Genomic DNA, 24,025 nt, shown 5'->3' with positions numbered 1-24,025 from the left:
TCCAAGTTGTTCTGCAATAGAGTTGTTTTTCTATGTATCTGTATAGTCAGGACAATGGAAGGAGAAATGAGTCATCCTCCTTACCCAACACACAAATGACAGACCTCTTAGGATGATGATAAGCAAAGACCCCTCTTTTTTAAACCACTTTATTGAAGTTAGATAAAAACATGTACATATGTAACATATATATCTGGATGAGTTTGGGGATAGGTATACGCCCATGAAACTATTACCACCATCAAGGCCATGACCATGTCCATCATCTCCCAAAGTTTCCTCCCACCATCCTTATTGTTATTATTATTCCTGTTGTAGTTTGGTAAGAACATTTAACAAAAGATCTACCCTCTTAGCCAACTTTAAGTATATAGAACAGATTGTAGGCTATAGGCACTATGCTATAGAGATCTGCAAAGACCCCTTAACGAGACCAACTGGTTCCAAGAACAGCATAAAACTTGCTAAAGACTATTAACATACCTAAAAATGACTGTGGCAGCTTAAAAGGGGGTTCTTAATAGCAGCAATAATGACGACTAACACTTAACTATGCATCAAATACTATCCCAGGCTCTTCATATGCATTATATTTAATCCACACAACAACTCTATAAAATAGGTACTATTATGGATGAGAGAGCAGATGCAGAGAGATTAAATATCTGCCCAATGTCACATGGCTAGAGCAATGGCAGGACAAGGTTTGAACAAGGGGCATCCTGACTCCAGAGTCTTCACTCTTAACCACTGCATACCCTGTATCTCTGGAAGCTATGAATAAGGGAGCCAGAATCTACCCTTGGCAGAGCCAGACAGGAATGTGAGGATAAAGGGTTTCCCTCTAAATAACCCTGCGGGCAAGGCTATCTCTTTGCTGGAGAAGAGTTCCTCAATGGATGCTGTAGCATCTATTTTTCTGAGTCTCCACTTATAAACTCACTTTAATATTGTAATTTGGTCCCTCATGAAGCTTAACCTGCAGAGAGAGAATGCCAATCAACACATGGGCATTCTGGTTTTCTTCTCAGACTCTGTGGGTTTTGGTTAACATGAGTCTAACAGTTCCTCTGAATTCACTCTCCAGCTGCTGACAGATCAAATTCAGGGCTGAGAACCAAAGGTCTGAATGTAGCAAGTACCACCCTGGGGAGATCCAGGTGCTGATCTCTCCTCGAAACTGCAGACAGCTTGGCACCATGAACCTTTTCCTTTGAAACTTCAATGGGCTTATCTCCCTTATTAGAGTGGTGGCTTCTTGATGGAAACTACAGTATTTTCGATGCCTTGGTTTTCCCCCCTGTGCCTGTCATTGCCCTGCCCAGGTCCCTAGGACATGCCAACATGCTTCAGCTGACTGCCTACTGCCAGAATCTGCATCTCTGTACTGAGGGCTTTCCTGCCGCAGAACAGCAGAGAGGGAAGCCATGCAGCAGGCTGAAATTGCCTGGCAATTAATCTACTCCCCTCCCAGTAGCCCTCAACCAATGATTCTTGGGAATAGGTGTATAAATACCCCAGCACTCTCCTCCCTCGGGGGGAATAATTCTGAGGCTCTGTGTTACACTGTTCCCCTGCAGGATTAAGTTCCAGCACCCACACTGGTATCTGCTTAGTAATATATGTTTACTGGCAGCTTCCCAATCTCTGCTTCACTTCCCCACTCCCCTGCAGCATCCCTTGTGTCCTGGAATCCTTGTCTCTGGGTCTGCTGTGCTTGAAACCCAAAATAAGATAGGGAAGAAGGCAAGTAGTGGTTTCAGAATGCCTGTTGTGCCTGGCATTGCTACAGGTATAATCTTCTTGAGTTCTCACCACAGCCTTGGTATAAAAAAAGCTATTTCATAGAGGTGAAACCTGAAGCACAGAAGGATGTGTAACTTCCTCATGGTCACCTGGCAGCTCAGTGGTCAAGCTGGATGCTGAATACTCACCCATTCTCTTTGGCCTGATGGCCATCCTGCTTCCATCCTATCCCCGTGGCCTAGGCCAGGGTTTCATACTCTATAATAGAGATGCAAAAATATGTGTAAAATAAATCTGTGGATATTTCTGGAATAAACTCTGATGACTTGCCATCCTATTACCTATTCTGTGGCTACAGCTGCAAAGATAAAACATGTATCAACATAAGCAAGTGTTTTCAAAACACCTTTTCCTCCTCTGTTCTGTCTCTCTTCATAGAGATTGAGACTGTGCCAAAGTTAAGGCAGGGAGCGGGCATGACTCATTAACAGCCTGCTCGGCAGGCTGGACTGTGAAACTCTCCATATACCCACTGATGACACAGACACAGAGGCGAGGAAAGGAGGAGACCAGGTGAGGCATGAAGGCGGATACCCACACCGATGTGCCTGGCTTGACTCCTGAAAAAATGCTGTGCTTTTGTGTAGACATTGCCTGAACTCCACTGAGAAAGACAGCTCAGTGAAGGGTTAGTGTCTTCTCATATCTGGCAAGAAAGCAACCAGATTTTTTTTTTAACCTCAGAGGAAAGCTACAGTTTTTAGTCTTTTTTTTTTTTTTCCTCAAAGATCTCTCTAGGGTTAGTCAGCCAGTCATTATTGAGCATACATAGAATATAAACTTAGCAACAGGTTCTTATCCCCAAAAACTTTAGGGTCTAATCACAGAACTTAGCAATTGAATCCTCCAGTTGGACTGAAGGGTCCTGCTCTCCCTGTTGTCCTGCCTCACCTGCAACTCAGACCCAAGGGTGACTGCCTTAAGTTGTCCCAGGAGACAGCACTGCCCGTTCTGCTGTCTTTTCAGTGATACTCTAGTAAGCGTCCAGCTTCTAGGCAGTCCTCAACCCCGGAGGCAAGGGAAGTGGTGTTGGCTAGGGATTCTCCATCCAGATCACCTGTGAAGACCTTCCCTCTTGATAGGACGAGATGGATTGTCTGTAAGGGAGTAATTGTCCTATATCGCTACTATTGATTAAACGCTGAGAAACATGCTTAGGTTGCATTTGCTGTCAGCCGAACTAGTGATGGTTCCGTGTCTTCCTATAAATTCTTTTCCAGCTGGGCTTTTTTGTGGTTTAGTATTAAAATAGACACTTCCTAATTAGACAGATCTCTGTCGTGAGGATCAATCTGAGAATTTCTGTGGTGTTTTCATATTAGATATCTCTTCACAAATCAGCCCTGTGCTCTCCAGCTTTTCTAAATCATAACTCACTGAATAGCTTCTTAAGCAGGCAACAGCCACATAACTAGTAATTAGAGTCCTGTCAGCTGATATCAGCAGCATTAGTTTTCAGCGGCTGACATCAGCAAGTCCATCATATATTTAAAGCCATAGCTACTCATAATTGTGATGAATACATCAGGAATATCCAATTAATAAGAAAATTGTTTTTTTAAAAACAAGTAAAACCATGTTTGGGTGAAAATATAGAAAACAAGTTAAAATCAGAATTACAAGCCAAATATCAGCACAAAAATGAGTCTGTAAGAGCCCATAGATCCTAGACAGTCTTCCAGAGTCTGGCACAGACATCTATCATAAATCCACAAACAAGTCTGCTCTTTCTGATTAGAGAATGGAGTTGTTTGGTCAAGGTTATAGAGAACATCTGTTTTAATGACAGAAGTCAGGAGAAGAGCAGCACTTTGAGCATCTCCATTCTTTATTCAGATTGCTCATAAAAGAGCTAGTGATTATTTTCTTTCAAATATGTTCTGATTTAAAATAAAGCATTGACTCTTATTTGGAAGAAAACACACCATAGAAAGCTTGTGTTTATTTAAAAATTCAAAAACTGAAATTTCAGAATAACACTATTTGAACAATAGCCGTATATTTTTCTCAAAATAATTAAGAATTGATATGACTATAATACAGAAGAGGAAAAATAGAATAATTTCAAATTAATTAAATATAAATATTATGAACGCTATTTTGTACTTAGAAAATAATCAGAGAAATAATAGTTTTCTTTAAGGAATGTATTTCATCTATTATTTAACTGCTAGTCCTCAAAAATGCTATCAAAGTGATATCTATTTTAGACTTTGTTCAAGGCTTTGCACCAAATGAATGATGGCTACACCTGCAAAGGCTTACCTATCAAATTGAGTTAGCATGAACTAGACCGCAGTTGCAACTAAACCTATCAACCTCCAGGAAACTCTGTCTGCTGCCACCAAAATACAAGGGCTAAAATTTAATAAAGGAATTCTAAACAGGTAACATTTTTCTTCCTCCACAATTTGAGACAGCGTTTGTTCATCATATAGAAATGGCAAATACGCATGTTGGAAATTCAGAAAACAAACATGTCAGGAAGCATTTTATGCATCATTTAAAATTATATTTAAACAGTTCCCTGGCTGTAAATTAAAGAAAGGAAAAATGATGTGCCTAAGCTTTCATAAACGTCATATACCAAATTCATAGAAATTAATAAATACAAATCAAGTACAATTTATCTTTTTTTCATTAAATAAAGCAGTAATTCACCAAGGCCAAATGAGAGTTACAGACACTAACACATTATTACAGGGAACAACGATACTGTATTACCAGAAATGTTTGTAACACATTAGATATGTTGCCTCATATGGACAGGAATAAATTAGAAATAGTATGTATATTTTATGACATATTGATAGTTTTTCTTCCTTGTTTAATCCACCCCTCTTTTCTCATAGTTTAACCCTTCCTCGGGGCAACAAATGCTATCAGCTCATGTCACAAACCAGTTCAAGACGATGCAATGGCTAATAAACCAAGGGCAATGCATAGTAAGGAATATTTATATACTTGAGCCAGATCGGAGAATAAAGTGCTGATCCTTCACAAGCTCTTCTTGTTTGTTGACCCACACAGACATCTAATCCTGCTTACATTTTTGAGGATAGTCTGGACAAGGGGGCAATTTATAATGGTGGCTTGTAATTACCTGCAGTGCACTATAACCCAGGGATCTCTATGTGCTCTGTGACCTGGTGCCAATTGGACTAGAGAGGGAGACAAGAAAGGCACAGGGATGAAGGTTGTTTTCTTTATTTAAAAATAGCTTTTTCAGGCCAGGCACAGTGGCTCACGCCTGTAATCCCAGCACTCTGGGAGGCTGAGGTGGGTGGATCACTTGAGGTCAGGAGTTCAAGACCAGCCTGGCCAACATGGCGAAACCCCGTCTTTACTAAAAATACAAAAAAAAAAAAAAAAATAGCCAGCTGTGGTGGTACACATCTGTAATCTTAGCTACTTGGGAGGCTGAGGCAGGAGAATCGCTTGAACCAGGGAGGTGGATGTTGCAGTGAGCTGAGATTGTGCCATTGCACTCCAGCCTGGGGAGAAGAGGGAAACTCTGTCTCAAACAAACAAACAAAAATATATATACAGCTTTTTCAGATGATAAAATTTATGTTTGTTATATAATTTGGAAAATACAGAAAGATTAAAAAGTAAAAATCATCAATCCCTTAACCTCTCAAAGAAATTATTGTTAAATTTTGGTGTGCTTCCTCCTGGTATTTTAATATATATGTAAAAGACACAATTTGAAGTATATCTTATATCCTGCTTTTATTTGTGGGCATATTTCCATCTTATTAGGTATCTCTCAAATGTATGGGGTGTTTTGTTTGTTTTTTGGCTGTATAGCATTTTATTGCAAATACTGTCATTTATTGACATCCCCTGATATTGGGCATCTAGGTTGTTTCCAATCATTTTGTGCTCCAAATAATTTTGTAGCAAAAACATGCTTGCATCTTTTTTGCAAGAATACGTACATTCTATGTGCATCTTTGATTACTTCCTTGGAATTAATTTCCTATTATGGTAAATGTGCTCTTATTACATCTCGCCAGATTCCTTTTTAGAAAATACGATACAGATTCAAGTGGCCAACATCCATGATCAAGGGTAAAACCTAACCGCAGGCTTACCATCACTCATTATTTTACAGTCATACATCACTTAATAACGAGGATACGTTCTGAAAAATGTGTCATTAGGTGATTTCATTGTTGTGGGACTATCACAGAGTATACTTACACATACTTAGATGGTATAGCCTACTACATACACACCTAGGCTATAGGGACTAGCCTATTGCGCCCAAGCTGCAAACCTGTACAGCATGTACTGCACCGAATACAGTAGGCAATTGTAACACAATGGTATTTGTCTATCTAAACATATCTCACCATAGAAAAGAAACAGTAAAAATACCATAGAAAATTTTAAAGTGGTACACCTGTATAAGCCACTTAATATGAATGAAGCTTGCAGGACTGGAAGTTGCTCTGGGTGAGTCAGTGAGTGAGTGGTGAGTGAATGGGAAGGCCTAGGACATTACTGTACAATACTGTAGACTTTAAACCCTGTATACTTAGCCTACACTAAATTTCTCTAAATTTTTTTCTTTCTTCAATAATAAGTTAACCTTAGCTTACTGTAACTTTTTCCCTTTATAATTTTTTTTTTTTCTTTTTGAGACAGAGTCTTGCTCTGTCACCCGGGCTGGAGTGCAATGGCACAATCTCAGCTCATTGCAACCTCCACTTGCCAGGTTCAAGTGATTCTCCTGCCTCAGTCTCCCAAGTATCTTGGACTACAGGCACGTGCCACCACGCCCGGCTAATTTTTGTATTTTTAGTAGAGATGGGGTTTCACTAGAAACTTTTACACTTTTTTTAACTTTTTGACTCTTTTGTAAGAACACAGCTTAAAACGCAAACACACTGTGCAGCTGTACAAAAGTGTTTTCTTTTTTTGTATTTTTATCCTATAAGCTTTCTCTGTTTTTAAATTTAAATTTTATTTTATTTTATTTTATTTTACTTTTTAAACTTTTTTTTTAGAAACCAAGACACAAACACACACCTTAGCCCTGGCCCACACAGGGTCAGAATCATCAATATCCCTGTCTTCCACCGCCATATCCTGTCCCACCGGAAGGTCTTCAGGGAAATAACACACAGGGAGCTGTCATCTCCTATGATAGCAATGCTTTCTTCTGGGTACCTACTGAAGGACCTGCCTGAGGCTGTTTTACAGTCAACATCTTTTCATGAGTAGAAAGAATACACTCCAAAATAACAATTAAAAGTATAGTATAGTAAATACATAAATCAGTAACAGAGTCATTTATTTATTATCATTATCAAGTATTATGTACTATACAAAATTGTGTATGCTCTACTTTTAGGTAACTGGCAGTAGATTTGTTTACACCAGCATCATCACAAACACATGATTTGTGTTGCACTGCATATGATACTATGACAGCTATGATGTCACTAGGCAGTAAGAATTTTTTAGCTCTGTTATAATCTATGGGAGCACTGTTATATATGTAGCCTATTATTGGCCAAAACATTGTTATATGTTACACGACTGTAAATTTTTTTAAGTGAAAATGTAAATAAGTGAAAATTGTTTTTTAAATTTTAATTGACATTTCTAAGTGAATTGTGAATATCTATTTCAATAGTTCTTGTTATTTGTATAAAAATACACATGAACATTAAAAATATAGAAAAATTGCAAAGAACATCTATTATCTAGTTATAACTGGAGCTAACCATTAAATTTTATTTATCCCTTCTGATATATATATATTATATAGATATGAAATTATACTGTACATATTTTATAATCTTTCTGTTCAACAAAATATTTGTACAACTTTCCATAGGATATAAATTTGAAGCATCATTTTTAATATTTGCTATGTACTAACATCTTCTTAGCTAGATTCCTATTGATCGGCATTTAGGTGATTCTGAGGAAACTGAACATTTTGATGATTTTTCTTTGTCTTGATTTTTAAAATATAATTTTAAATTTAAATGTTTTAAATAAAATATTTCAAACCTACATAAGGGTGTAAAGAATAATGTAATGAAATTTCTATGCCTACCTCTGAGTTTCAACAAATTCCAACATTTTGCCATAGTTAGCTAAAATCTTTTTAAAGAAATAAAACCATATAAATATGGCTAAGGCCTCTTATGTATATGCTTTCCAATCACATTCCCTTTATTCTATCCCCCAGAATAATTGTTGTATCACGTTCCTATGGCTGGTTTTATTATAAATTATATCTGCAATTACATAGTATATCCATAAACAACATATGTTTTTTGTTCTTAAGCTTTTAATATTATTATGCTCCATATATTCTCCAACTTACTTTTTCGCTCAGCATTATATTAAGCTTTATCCCTATTGAAACATGTAGCTTTAGGTCCTTCATTTTCACAGCTGCACAGTATTTTGCTATATGACTGTATTTGACAATTTACATAGTCATTCTTCTACAGGCATACCTTGAAGATATTGTGTGTTCAGTTCCAGACCACTGCAATAAAGTGAATATCACAATAAAGTGAGTCACACAATTTTTATGGTTTCCCAGTTCATATAAAAGGTATGTTTACACTACATTGTAGTCTAGTGTATGAAATAGCATTATGTCTATAAAAACAATGTAATACCTTAATTTAAAATACTTAATTGCTAAAATATGCTAACGATCACCTGTGCCTTCAGCGAGTCATAATCTTTTTGCTGGTGGAGGGTCTTGCCTCCTTGTTGATGGCTGCTGACTGATCAGGGTGGTAGTTGCTGAAGGCTGGAGTGGCCGTGGCAATTTCTTACAATAAGACAGCAACAATGAGGTTTGTCGTATCAATTTCTTTCTTTCTTTTTTTTTGGAGACAAAATCTCACTCTGTCACCCAGTGGCACGATCTCAGCTCACTGCAACCTCCGCCTCCCGGGTTCAAGCGATTCTCTTGCCTCAGCTTCTCAAGTAGCGGGGACTAGGTGTGGGCCACTAGGCTAACTTTTGTATTTTTAGTAGAGACAGGATTTCGCCATGTTGGCGAGGCTGCTTTCAAACTCCTGACCTCAGGTGATCCACCTGCCTCAGCCTCCCAAAGTGCTGGGTGCTGCATCAATTTCGAGAAAGATTTCTCTGTAGCTTGTGATACTGCTTGAGAACACTTTACTCATTTCTGTCAATATTAGAGTCAATCCTCTCAACCTCTGCTGCTGTTTCACCAACTAAGTTGATATAATATTCTAAGTAATTTGTTGTCATTTCAACTACATTTAAAGCATCTTCACCAGGAGTAGATTCCATCTCAAGAAGTCACTTTCTTTGCTCATCCATAAGAAGCAGCTCCTCATTCATTCAAGTTTTCTAGCAAGATGGCAGCAATTCAGTAACGTCTTCAGGCTCCACTTCTATTTCTAATTCTCTTGCTATTTTCACCACATCTGAAATTACAATAGTAACATCAGAGATCGCTGATCACAGATAAAACAGGTACAATAATAATCAAAAAGTGTTAAATATTGCAAGAATTATCAAAATGTGACACAGAGACCTGAAGTGATCACAGGCTGTTGGAAAAAATGGCCCCAATAGACTTGCTTGATGCAGGATTGCCACAAACCCTCAATTTGTAAACAAAACAAAACAAAACAAAACACAGTATCTGTAAAGAGCAATAAAGTGAAGTGCAATAAAACAAGGTATACCTGTATATTGAAGGTGATTTCTGATATTTTGCTACTACAAATAATGCAGTAATTAATATTCTGGTACATTATTCCTATGTAAGAGTTTCTCTCAACTAGAGAATGTTTTCTAGAAATTGAATTACTGGATGGTTAAGTATAAGCATCTCAACTTTCTGTTCAATTTACTCTCCAAAGCTGTTCTACTAATTTGGACTCCCAACAGTAATAGCATATGAGCCCCTTTTAGAGTCAAACTTTTAATTCTACTAATATGATAGATGTGAAAGGGTATCTCATTTTTATTTGCACATCCCTGATTGTTAGTAAGGTTGACCATCTTAACATATGCTTATTAACCATTCAGTTTTCTTCTATAAATTGCCTGTTTATGCCTTTTGCCCATTTATCTATTGTTTGTCTTACTAACTCTTTGTGAGTTAAATACATAGCAAATATTTCTCTTAGTCTATAGCTTGTCTCTACGTATTTTGGCTTTTGTTGTTGTGTGGTTGTTCTTTATCTGATGTTAAAGTTTTAAATTATAATATTATCACGTGTCCATTTTTTATGGTTTGTGCTCTTATGTCTTATCTAACAAATTTTTCCCTACACTGATTTATTGGAATTAAAGTCCCAAATTTTATCTTAAAAATTTTGCTTAAAAAATTTAATTCTCTAATCCATCAGGAATTTTTTTGCATAGGACTCTTATTTCTTCTCCATATGAATTGTTTTTGTACCATTTATCAAATATTGATATTAAATTGTGATGCAACTGCTCTCCTATACCAACTTTTCCATAGGCCAATTTCTGAACTTTTATATTTTGTCTCATTGATTTGTCTCTTCTTGCCCTAAAATCACACTATCTTAAATATTCTCAGCTGATATTGGTTTGAGATTGTGACATTTTGTTCCACTTCAGAATTTTCTTGGCCAGTTTTTTTATCCTTTACTATTCCACATGAATTTTAGGATTAGCTTGTCAAATTCTATGAAAAACTCTACTGTAGTTTTGATTGGATTTGTATTTACCTTGTACAATAATTTGAAGGAAATTGACTTCATAGTGTATTAAGTGTTTTTATCTAAGAACATAGAATTTCATTCCATTTTCTTCAAATCTCCTTTCATATTCTTCAACAATTTTTTGTGATTTTTTTCAAAAACTTCTTACACATCTTTGTTGGACTTACTCATAAATAGTTATCATTTTTATTACTCTTGTAAATTATCCTTTGCTTATTATATTTTCATATTTATCATTACTTATGTATAGGAATGCTATAGATCTGTACTTTGATCTTGTATTAAATGTATTTGAAATAGGTCAAATTCTCTTATTAGCTCTAACAGCTTGTTCAAAAACTTTTTTTTTTGCACTCCTTTTATAGACAATCATATGGTCTACATATAAAAATAATTTGTCTCTCAATTTCCAGTTCTTAGTCCTCAAATCATTGCTTTCATCTTACTGCATTGTTGAACAGCAGAGTAATACCAAATATTCTTGTACCTTTTCTTACTTTAAAGTTCTAAAATTGTTCTATTAAGAAAAAGAGTTCTGGCTGGGTGTGGTGGCACATGCTTGTGGTCCCAGCTACTCAGGAGGCTGAGGCAGAAGGATCAATCAGCCCCAGGAGTTCGAAGCTGCAGTGAGCTATGATTGTGCTACTGCACTCCAGCCTGAAAACAGAGTAAGAGCCTGAAAAAAAAAAAAGATAGAAAGAAAGAAGAAAGCAAGCAAGCAAGAAAGAAAAAGAAAGAAAGACTGGGGTTTCTATCTTTTTAAAATATTTCATACCCATTATCAAATTTATTCTGCCTTTCATTCCACACATTCTTATTCAGAGCTTACTCTTTGCCAGGCACTTCTATAAGTGTTGCATATAGAATGGTCAATGTGACAAAGTCCTTCATGGAGCTTGCAAAATAGTAAACAAAAAATATATACATTCTATATTATAGTTATATTATATGTAATAATTATATTTATATGTAATATACACTGTAACATATAATATTATATATGATATATTATAATATATGTTATATATATACACACACTTTCAGGTATGGATACATGATATGAAGGGAGATAAAGAGTGACAGATAATGCATTGTAGATAGAGTGTTCAGAGACAATCTCTCTGAGAAATTAACATGTGAGCCAAGAACTGAATAAGTGGATTGGGGTGTATTTTGCAGGCTCTGAGACAGAATTCAGTATGCAGGTCATCCAGGAAGTGCCCTTGGGACCAACACCTATGAAAGCAAATGGAAGAAAAGAAGAATGGGTAGAAGGAGAAATTGAATGCATGGCAGGTCCAACCACAGCCTTGCCCAGTTCTGATAGGGAGCGTTGAGCTAAAATGATCCCATTTAGGAGTTAGAATAAGTAGGAGCAAGGGTACTTGGACTTTATAGCCTTGCAATGATCAGACGTTGAGCATGAGCCACCCAGAAAGTAGTAGGACCATGAGCAAGGTTGCTTTCTTCAACTAAGACAATCCCCTGAAGAGGCCATCCACTCAGGGCTGTCCATTGAGATTCTAGCAGGTCAGATAACAAGACCTTCTGAAAAGGATCTGGCTGGTGCACCATAGGCCATGTGACAATCTCTATGCAAGAGGCAATGAAAGAAATGACTGAGTTAGGTATGAGCCCGGTATGTCCAAGAAGCTGAATGAAGGGCAGTGTGACTAGAAGGGAGCAAGCATGGAGACTAGCAGGAGATGAGTCACTAAGGTAGACCAGGGTCAGGCCACAAAGATGCTAGCAAGAACTTCAGACTTCCTTGGGAGGGAAGACTTTAGGGAATTATAAAATGGAAAATTATATAAACTGAATTATGGGCTGGGCACGCTGGCTTATGCCTGTAATCCCAGCACTTTGGGAGGCCAAGGCAGGCGGATCACGAGGTCAGGAGATTGAGACCATCCTGGCTAACATGGTGAAACCCCGTTCTACTAAAAATACAAAAAGTTAGCTGGGCATGGTGGCATGAACCTGTAATCCCAGCTACTTGGGAGGCTGAGGCAGGACAATCGCTTGAACCCAGGAGGCAGAGGTTGCAGTGAGCCAAGATCGCACCACTGCACTCCAGCCTGGGTGAGAGAGCAAGACTTCATCTCAAAAAAAAAAAAAATCAAATAAAATAAACTGAATTATGTTTTAAGAAGTTCTCTCTGGCTACTGTTGGTGGAATTAACGGTAGGGGAACAAGAATTGAAGCTAAGAAACCAGTTGGGAAGCAACAGCAATCATGTAAGAGATTATGTTGGCTTGGACCATGTTGGTAGCTATGAAGGTAGCATGAAATGGATGGATTAAGGATGTATTTGAAGATAAAACCCACAGGATTTAATGGTGGATTTAATGTAAGGTTGGGGAAAAGAGAGCAGTCCAGGATGAATCTACATTTCTGGGCTTAGCAATTGGTAAAATGGAGTTGCCTTTACAGAGTTAGAAAGGACTTAGGGAGGAAAGGGCTGAGGAAAGGGAGGGTGTTAACTACAAGGTTGGAGCGGGATGTGGTTTGGATGTCATTAGTGTACGCATGGTATTTGAAGTCACAGGAATGAATGCAATCACAAGGATGGCTGATATAAAGAGACGAGGTAAAACTAAGAAAATATAGGGCTGCGCTCCAGGGAACTTTGATATTTAAATATCAGAAAAATATTGTGGCCCCAGAGAATGAGAATGAGAATGGATGACTATTCATCTAGGAGGAAAAACCAAGGGCATGGAGAGTCACAAAACCCCAGGGAAGAAAGTATTACAGAAAGAAGGGAGAGATTTTCCATGTCAAATGCTGCTAAGAGACTAAAATAATAATTGCCCAATAAATTTGGCAGTGAAATGGTGACGATTATACCCTGATTTAGTTGGGTTGAGGTAAAAATACTAGATAGTGAGTCTAGAAATAAGATAAGGAAATTCCCTTCTATTCATAATTTACTAAGACTTTAAAAAATCTGAAATATTTAATTTTATCCCAGTGTATTTGTGTGTGTGTGTCTATTGAGAATTGTTTTTCTCTTTCATTCTGATAATGTTGGATTACATTTATGTGTTTTATGATGTTGAAACATCCTTGCATTATGGGAAAGCTCCATTTAATAGTGATATATAGATATGCAATACATATGTGTGTTTAATTCAATTTATTCTTATTTTGCTTAAGATATTCATAAATGAGATATGACTGTTTTATGATGATCTTTTCTTGTACTCTCCCGTTTTACTCTTACTTTCAAAGTTATACTAGCTCCATAAAATGAAATTGGTAGGTTTTCTGCTTTTCTAGTTATCTAGTTATCATACAAAATAATTTGTATAACACTAGGATTATCTGTTTAATTTTATAGAACTGTCTGGCCCCATGGTCTTTGGGGCAGGGGGTTAGGAAGGTTACAGAAGATATTTACCTGTAGATTCCATTGCTTTAATGTTACAAGTTTACTGTTGTTGGGTTTTTTGCTATTTTCTTCTCCTTGATTTAATTTTGAAACTTGTTTCCTATTTGCTCTCAGGTCAGTTCTCTGTCTTCCTGCTGCAAATTAGATGTAGATTTCTAAGACTCCCTATCCAATCAGTTAGTTTTGATCAATGGGAGGCACTACTAGAAGACTAGTGGGATGGCAGAAAGAGAGAAACCAAGCTATTTCCCCTGCCCTCTTTTCTGCCTCCAGCATTGGCCGTCTCTTCCAGGGTTCCAGGTCCCCACTAGATCACTTTTCCCTGGCGTCCCAGTTCCCTTTCAGCCTCTGTCATAAGTCCAGTTCCCACCAGTGACCCTGGGTCTTACACTCTAGTAATGCCAACTCCCCTCTTGGTCCCTCCAGTCCTAAGGGTGTTAATAACTTCCTGATGTTACTAATTTCAGGCTTGCCTCATCACTCTCTGTTTCGCTTTGAGGTTCTCCCTTTGTAGTGACTCTTCTGTATTAAATTTCTTTTACCAGACTACCTGGAGAGGCTGCAAATCTATAAATCTCAATGTATAAATCTAACAAAATGTGTACAGAAGCAGTATGGTAAAAATTACAAGGATCCAATGAAAACTAAACATGATCTGAATAAATGGAGAGACATCAGGGGCTCATGGATTAGAAGGCTCAACATAATAAAGATGTGAATTCTTCCAAATTGATATACAGGCTTAGTGCAATTCCTATGAAAATATCAGTAAGATTTTTTTGTAGATATAGTTAAGATTATTCTAAAACGTGTATGAAAGGCAAAGGAACTTGAGTAGCTAAAAATTTTGAAAAAGAATGAATTGGGAGGAAACAGTCTACCTGATTTCAAGTCTTATATAGCTGCAGTAATCAAGACTGTGGAGTATTAGTGGAGGAATAGACGCATTAATCAATGGAACAGAATAGGGAACCCAGAAATGGATCCACACAAAAATACTCAACTGATTTTTGACAAAGGTACAAAAACAATTCAGTGAATGAAGGATAGCTTTTCCAAAAAATAGACTGAGCTAATTTGATATCCATAGGCCAATAAATAAATAAATAAAGCCTCAACCTAAAGCTCACACATCTTACACAAAAATTAACCCAAAATGTATCACAGACTTAAATGTAAAATGTAAAACTATAAAACTTTGAGAATATCATTGGAATTTAGACCTAGGCAAAGTTTCTTTTTTTTTTTTTTTTGAGATGGAGTCTCGCTCTGTTGCCAGGCTGGAGTGCAGTGGCGTGATCTCACTGCAACCTCTGCCTCCTGGGTTCAAGTGATTCTCCTGCCTCAGCCTCCTGAGTAGCTGGGTCTACAGGCATGCACCATCACGTCCAGCTAATTTTTTTTTGTATTTTTAGTAGAGACAGGGTTTCACCATGTTGGCCAGGATGGTCTTGATCTCTTGGCCTCGTGATCTGCCTGCCTTGGCCTCCCAAAGTGCTGGGATTACAGGCGTGAGCCACGGCGCCCGACTGGCAAAGTCCTTAACATCTTTTTTTTCTTTTTTTGTAGCGACAGGGTCTCACTTGTTGCCCAGACTGGTGTTGAACTGACTTCAAGCCCTCTTCCCACCTCAGCTTCCCAAAGTACTAGGATTAAAGGTGTGAGCCACCATGCCCTACCAAAGTTCTTAAACTTGATGCCAAAAGTGCAATCCATAAAAAGAAAAACAAATAAATTAGACTTCATCAACATTAAAAACCTTTGCTCTGGGAAAGATTCTCTTATGAGGATGAAAATACAAATTATAAATTGGGAGAAGATATTTGCAAAACACATATCTGACAAATGACTTGTACCTAAAATACATAAAGAATTCTCAGAGCACAACAGTAATTTACAAACAATCAGATAAGAAAGTGAGCAAAAGACATGAACAGATACTTCACCAAAGAGGGCAGACAAATGGGAAATAAGCACATAAAAAGATGTGCAACCTCATTAGCCATTGCTACACATCCATTAGAATGACTATTTTTTTCTTTTTCAGAGATAGGATCTCTCTCTGTCACTCAGGTTGGAGTACAGTGGTGCAACCATAGCTTACTGCAATCTCCAACTCTTCGGCTCAAGAGCTCCTTCAGCCTCAGCCTCCCAAGTAGCTGGCTCTACAGACACATGCCATGCCTGGATAATTTTTACAATTTTTTTGTAGAGATGGGGCTCTCACTATTGTTGCCCAGTCTGGTTTTTTGTTTTTTAAAAATCTCCTTCTTCTCAGGAATGTTCACTTTTAGTTGATTTCTATAAATAACTACTCAGTTGTGTAAATATATATTTCTATATTGAGGTAAAGAAAATTTAGGACTTTGACTAACTAAATTTTCAAGAGAGTAATGCTTTAAAACTCACTCATTCTATTTTACATAGTTACAATATTCAGAAATTGAGTGCCTATTTTCTGTAAAAATCACTCCTTCGTGGTGATGAGGATTCTTAAAATATCTCATCTTGTTTAGCTCCCTATTTCATTACACTCAGGGAATCAACTATGTGCACCAAACATATTCAGACTGTTCTCACATTCCACAGAATATCAAAATGAAAGGTTGCAGCCATGCAAAAATATAGTGACTTATTTTACTTATTCCTTATTTCTTCTCAGGCAATGCAATGGGCCCGGGTTAATTCACATGGCTCATAGAGGACAGTAATTGGGAGCCTCCTGGATTCAGAATACTACTGGTCTTGCCACAGTTCTGACAACCTGTCTTCAACTTCCCATTAGAAAGCACCTCAGACTCATTCTTCTATGCAAGGGAGCCCAAGTTGCCGGGGCAGAAAAAAATGTTAGGACGTATTTTCCTTATCAAAAGGAGGTTGACACCAAAGCACTTACTCAATGGTCCCTTTCAATCTGAAAAAATATAGCCGGTTGTCCTGGATTAATTCTGTTTCATCAGGAGTTCAGACTCAAAGTATCCTTTTTATCTCAAAGAATCCCAAGTCCTCAGAAAGTTATGTGCCAGATGACAAGTCCTCATCTGAAGACCAGCCTCCTCTGAAGTGTTGGTCTGGACTGAATCTGAAATCTGATATTGATTTTTAACTGCTGTGAGGTTGGTTAGAGTCACTGAACAACAGCAAGGAAGCCCTCAGTTTTCATCTTGTTGTAAATGGTATAAGATATAGTAGCATCTGCATTTTCAATAGCATTGAATACCCAAAGTTATTCAAACATTTTTCAAGGAGATGAATGTATCACATATCCTTATACTTTTAAAGGATGTATGTGTGTTATTACTTTAATCCTTGTTACTATTTTGTTGTAGAGGCCTGTAGCAGTGTTTCCAACTCAAAACGTGAGAGTCCCTTTTCTTATCTTTTCCTTGATAGGTCCCTGTATACCCAAATTCACTTTAATACACAAAGTGGAATAACTTTCTTGTTGATTAGCTTTATTTATGAGGAATAACAGAATTCTGGAGCTGAAAGATGATATAGCTATTAACCTTCTGATATACATAGTTAAGATAACAAAGCACCAGTAAAGTCAATATCAAACAATTAATTAGTATCAGACCTAGGATTTTAGAATTTATGTCTCCTAACTCCTGGCCTAATGTTCATGAAAGCAGAAGGGCCTGTGAATAAACAGGAATATAAAGTCCATTGAGAAACCACCTGAGATATCCCTGTATTTTATAATGAGTCTATTAGTAGTATAAAAATTGTTACTTCTGACATGTTATAAACAAAATCAACAATCTCATGGACTCATTATGAAGCACTTAAAAACTATGTTTTGAGGGTTTGAAAGGCAGAGAAAGATAGCCAAAGGAGCTGTCTGCAAACGGGCAGCTTTCCCAGATAGCCCCAGAAGGAAGAATCAACAAATTAATGAATCAGACTTCTTTTAATAGTTCTATTATGTTATCAAATCGTGAGTATAAGACCCTATGACTTCATCACAAGGTTTAGCATGCTGGCTGAAAATGTTAACTAAACTTGCATTTTTTTAAAACACTAAAATTTTAACAAGCTCTTGACATTTGGAGGAAAAGAAATCTACAAAGCTCTATGTTCATCATATACACAAAACCACATTCAGTATCACAAAGATTTTATAAGTCTGGCCTCATCCTCACAGGTAGTTTATTTCTGAATTCTTACTATTTGTTCGTGTATCAGGCAAGCTCATATAATCCTCCAAATAAACCAGTGTGGTAGATCTTATAATCAATATTGCCTCCATGTTATAAACAAAGAAACTAAGATTTACGGAAGTTATATAACTTACCTGAGGTCAGGCAGCTTGTATCAACAGGGCTGGGGATTTGAACCCTAGTTACTGACTGCAGAGTCTAGATCCAAATCACTATGATATATAAGCCCCATTTCATTACAGGTAGAGAGACAGGAAATTTCTATATCTCCAATGCCCAAAATTGTGCCTGACACCTGTGAGTATATAGTAAGTATTTGTTGGATACCTAAATGAATAAATTTACAAAGGTAAAAAGGACGGACTGCATCTTCAAATGGGCTTATAAAGCTCCTACCAAATTTATAACGTATGCGTAACCCACGAAGTCATTTCAAATAAGTCTTTGCTGTTATCTTGTTGTTCTCAACTAAATTGTTTCGAAGGTCAAAATGTGAACTGCAGAAGAGTCCACCAAGCTTTCCACTGTCTGTTTACTCTCTGCTGTGCTGTTTAGTTATAACACTGGTAGAGATACTTGATAGTAGGAAATATTTTTATCACTGAGAAGTAAATTTAGGGCATAAGTCTTTTCAATTCTTGCCACTTCTTTAGTGTCTCTTAATAAATATGTGAGAAATGCATTCTAATTGGGAGACCTAGCAGTTATGCATGGTGCCTGGAGTCAGCCTGAGCTGGAAGCTAGGCTCCAACTCTTGTCACCTGTGGGACGTTAGTAAAATTATCTCTGCCTCAGTTTCCTCATTCAGAAAGTGTTGTGTGCCCCCTAGGTTGTTGTGGGAACCAAATGAGATAAGTTAAGTACAATCAGGGCATTGTGCCCAATAAATAGGATATGATCAGTAAATGTTAACTATTATTACATCAAAAGGATTTTGCTTCCTTCAGTGTATGAAGAAAAACTTAATTCATTCATCAGCAAGCAGGTATGAAGTGCCCCTACCCAGCCCCCAGCCCTTACACCAGCCTCTGCTCCATGTGTAGGAAATTGAGAAACAATGCAATTGTCTGCTTTCATGAGCTCAGGTTCTAGAAAGAGAGTTGGAAGATAAATAAAATAAGATGCACTTATGACTGGTGGTGAAAAGGGGCTCAAAGAAGGGTAAGGGAATGTAGGGAGATGTTGGCCAAGAAGGTCTCTGAGGACCACATCTGAAGGAAATGAGGCATGGGCCCTGCAGACATCTGGGAACAGAGCATTTCAAAGGGAGTTCCGGGCATATTAAAAATTTTTTAGGCCAAGCGCAGTGGCTCACGCCTGTGATCCCAGCACTTTGGGAGGCCGAGGCAGGCAGGTCACCTGAGGTCAGGAGTTCAAGACCAGCCTGACCAACATGGAGAAACCCTGTCTCTACTAAAAATACAAAAAAAAAATTAGCTGGGAGTGGTGGCGCATGACTATAATTCCAGCTACTCGGGAGGCTGAGGCAGGAGAATCGCTTGAACCTGGGAGGCAGAGGTTGCAGTGAGCCGAGATCACGCCATTGCACTCCAGCCTGGGCAACAAGAGCGAAACTCTGTCTCAAAAAACAAAAAACAAAACAAAACAAACAAACAAAGTTTTAAAGGTCCTTGCCTTTTAAGGAAGAGTGAAGGAGAAATTATAGGATATGGAGCAAAGGAGGGAGAAGGGACAGCCAGATCCTGAAGGAACTTGTACACCACAGTAAGGACTTTGGATTTTACCCTGAATGAGATGGGAACCATTACTAAGCTTTGAGCAGAGGACGGACATGATCTGATATGTATGAGAAGAGTCACTGAGGCTGCTGTGCTGAAAATTGACTGTATAGGGGCAGGGGTAGTATCAGGGAGACCAGTCAGGACACATTGCATTGGTCCACGTGAGAGATGGCGTAAGTTTAGGCCATGACGGTAGCAGAAGACAAGATAAGTGGTGGTCAGATTCTGGAAACATTTTAAAGGTAAAGCTGACACAATTTGCTTTTGACTGGATCTTACACATGAGAGAAGGAAGAGTAAAGGTGACCCCAGGGTTTCGTACCAAGGCTTGTAGTCTAGTGTTGTCACTGGAGAAAAAGGATGTGTTAGTCAGGGTTCTCCAGAAAAATAGAACAAATCAAATGAAGAGAAAGAGAGACAGAGAATTTATGATAAGGACTTGGTTAAGTGATTATGGAGTCTGTAAATCCCAAGATCTGCAGGGTGAGTTGGCAAGCTGGAGACCCAGGACAGCCAGTGGCATAGTCTCAATCCTAAGGCTGGCGGCCTTAAGACCCAGGAAGAGCCAATGTTTCAGCTCAAGCCCAAGGCAGGAAAAAAACTGGTGTCCCAGTTTGAAGGCAGTCAGGCAGGAGGAATTCCCTCTTACTCAGAAGAGGGTCAGCCTTTCTGTTCTTATCAGGCTGTCAACTGACTGGATGAGGCTCACTCACACTGGGGAGGGCAACCTGCTTTACTCATTCTGTGAATTAAAATGTTCATCTCATCCAAAGACACCCTCACAGAAACACCCATAATGTTTGACCAAATATCTGGGCCCTCCGTGGCCCAGTCACATCGACACATAAAATTAAGCATCACAGAAAAGGAACAGTTTTGGAGAGGAAATTGAGAGTTTTGCTTTGGTCATGTTAATTTGGTTCCATTTATTAGACCTCAAAGGAGACTTGTGGCTAAGCAATTGGGTGTAGAGATCAGTGTCCTGGAGATAACGGTATTTTTCTTTTCCCTTGGACATTCCGTATCTAATCCTGATGTGAAATTCCTTATGTTAACATTGACTTTAACTGACTCTGCTTTAGTTCTTAAGATTAAATTGTTAATTTAATGACACTTATTTAGCTATATCACATAACTTATTCCTTAAGACATTGTGACTTCTCACTTTTCTGAATCTTCACTTTTGTTATTTCCTCTTTCTGGATGCCCTCTTCTCATCTGTGCCCCCTGCAAAATACCTATTTAAGATTCATGAGATGGCACCACACCCTCCTTGAATCTTTTCCTAAATAATTTAGGCAAATTTCAGACTACAGACATGGCCATTCTTTCGAAACTCTCTGTAAAGTCTCCCTCCCTTCCTTTCTTCCTTTCTCTCTCTTTTTCTTTCTTCCTAAAAAACAGAAAATTGGCCTGGCACAGTGGCTCACGCCTGTAATCTCAGCACTTTGGGAGGCTGAGACAGGTGGATCATGAGGTCAGGAGTTCAAGACCAGCCTGGCCAAGATGGTGAAACGCCACCTCTACTAAAAATACAAAACATTAGCTGGGCATGGTGGCAGGCACCCGTAATCCCAGCTACTCAGGAGGTTGAGGCAGAGAATTGCTTGAACCTGGGAGGCAGAGGTTGTAGTGAGCTGAGATCGTGTCACTGCACTCCAGCCTGGGTGACAGAGGGAGACTCCATCTAAAAAATAAATAAATAAATAAATAAATAACAGAAAATGTTCAGTTTCTCTCTTTATTACATATACATATATAATTAAAGCAATACAGAAAAGAATAAGGTAGTAAAAATCCCAGAGTGGTGATGTTTAACTAGCTTTCTGAAGTTTATTAGATTCATACACACAAAGTTACATGATTTCATAAAATGAAAGTATTTTTGTAACTTGTTTTCTAACCTGCTTTTAATTTTTTGTTTAAAAAAAGTATTTATGCCGGGCATGGTGGCTCACGCCTGTAATCCCAGCACTTTGGGAGGCCGAGGCGGGCGGATCATGAGGTCAGGAGATCGAGACCATCCTGGCTAACACGGTGAAACCCCGTCTCTACTAAAAATATAAAAAATTAGCATGGCGTGGTGGCGGGCACCTGTAGTCCCAGCTACTCGGGAGGCTGAGGAAGGAGAATGGCGTGAACCCGGGAGGCGGAGCTTGCAGTGAGCCGAGATCACGCCACTGCACTCCAGCCTGGGCAACAGAGCAAGACTCCGTCTCAAAAAAAAAAAAAAAAGGATTTATTTATTTTTAAATTGACAAAAATTGAATGTATTTATGGTGTACAATCTGATGCTTGAATATATGTATACATTACAGAATGATTCAATCAAGCTAATTAACATATGCATTGCCTCACATGCTTATTATTTTTTTGTGGTGAGAACACTTAAAATCTACTCTTGTAGCAATTTTCAAGTAAGAATACATTGTTATTAACTGTAATCACTGTATTGTCCAAGTGAACTCTTGAGTTCATTTCTTCTGTCTAACTGAAATTTTGTATCCTTTGACCAATATCCTCTTTTGTCCCACCCTGCCAGACCCTGTTAATTACATTTTTCTCTCTGTCTCAGTGAGTTTGATTTTTGAGATTCCACATGTCAGTGAGATCATGTGGTATTTGCCTTTCTGTATGTGGCTTATTTCATTTAACATGATGTCTTCCAGGTTGATGAATGATATTCCATTGTGTATATACTGTATACTATATTTTCTTTATTCATCTGTTCATGGACATAAGTTGCTTCCATATCTTGGCTAATGTGAGTAATGCTGCAGTGAACATGGAAATGCAAATATTTCTTTGACAAACTGATTTCATTTCCTTTGGATATATACCTAATGGTGGGATTGCTGGGTCATATGGTAGTTCTATTTTTATTTTTTTGAAGAACCGCCACATTGTTTTCCATAATGATGTACTAATTTACATTCTTACCAATAGCATATAACTTGCTTTTTAATATTAACAATATGCAATGGAGATCTTTTGATGTCAATCAGTATAACTGAATATGTCTTAACAGTTGCTTATTTAAATGTTTATATACAATACATTTTATTTATCCAGGCTTCCAATAATGACACTCAGTTATTTTCACTAGTTTTACTATGACAAGTAATACAATGGTTCATGTGCAGCCTTATGTGTGTCTTTTAAATTGTTGCATGTATTTCATTATTTGGATACAATACAATTCATTTAGCCAATCTCTAATATATTATATTATTTGGATATAATACAATTTATTTAGCCAATCCCTAACATATTTCATTATTTGGATATAATACAATTTATTTAAACAATCCCTAATATATTTCATTATTTGGATATAATACAATTTATTTAACCAACCCCTAAATGATGGCTATCTCAATCACACTGTGTGTGTGCACATGCACGCGTGCACACACACACACACACACACAGAAAGAATAGAAGCAAGGGCCAGGCGCGGTGGCTCATGCCTGTAATCCCAGCACTTTGGGAGGCCAAGGTGGGTGGATCATGAGGTCAGGAGTTTGAGACTATCCTGGCTAACATGGTGAAACCCCATCTCTACTAAAAATACAAAAATCAGCCGGACATAGTGGCAGCGCCTGTAATCGTAGCTACTCGGGAGGCTGAGGAGGCAGGAGAATAGCTTGAACCCTGGAGGCAAAGGTTGCAGTGAACTGAGATTGCGCCACTTCACTCCAGCCTGGGTGACAGAGCAAGACTTTGTCTCGAAACAAACAAAAAAAAGAAGAAGAATAGAAGGAAGGAAATAAGGAGAATGTAGAAAAATGAAGAATTATTGGCTTATATAATGAAACTTCTATGGCACCTGGCTTTAGGCTCAGCTGGATCCAGGGCAGAAACTGTGCCAAGAGGACTATCTCCATTTCTTGGTTCTGTTTTCTAGTGGGTTGGCTTTATTTTCAAGCAGACTTTTTCATGTTATATCAAAGCTGGCAACTTTAAGCTTCTATGATCCTTAACTTCTGGATTCCTAGAGGAGGAAATGTCCTTTTTTTTTTTTTTTTTTGGTAATTCCAACAAAATTCCCAGAGGGAGCTTTAATTGGACCAGCCTGAGTCACTGTCTTTGAATCAATCACTATGGTAAAGACAGGCATGGCCTGGGTGAGCAACATGCCCCTGGGACCAGGGAATGTTCACCTTCCCTAGCCTTCTGCAAATTTCATGGGCTGAGAAGGTAGG

This window comes from Pan troglodytes, chromosome 3, assembly GCF_028858775.2.
Source record: "Pan troglodytes isolate AG18354 chromosome 3, NHGRI_mPanTro3-v2.0_pri, whole genome shotgun sequence".
Taxonomy (NCBI): Eukaryota; Metazoa; Chordata; class Mammalia; order Primates; family Hominidae; genus Pan; species Pan troglodytes.
The sequence above is the reverse complement of the archived record's forward strand: the minus strand, read 5'-3'. Positions refer to the sequence as shown.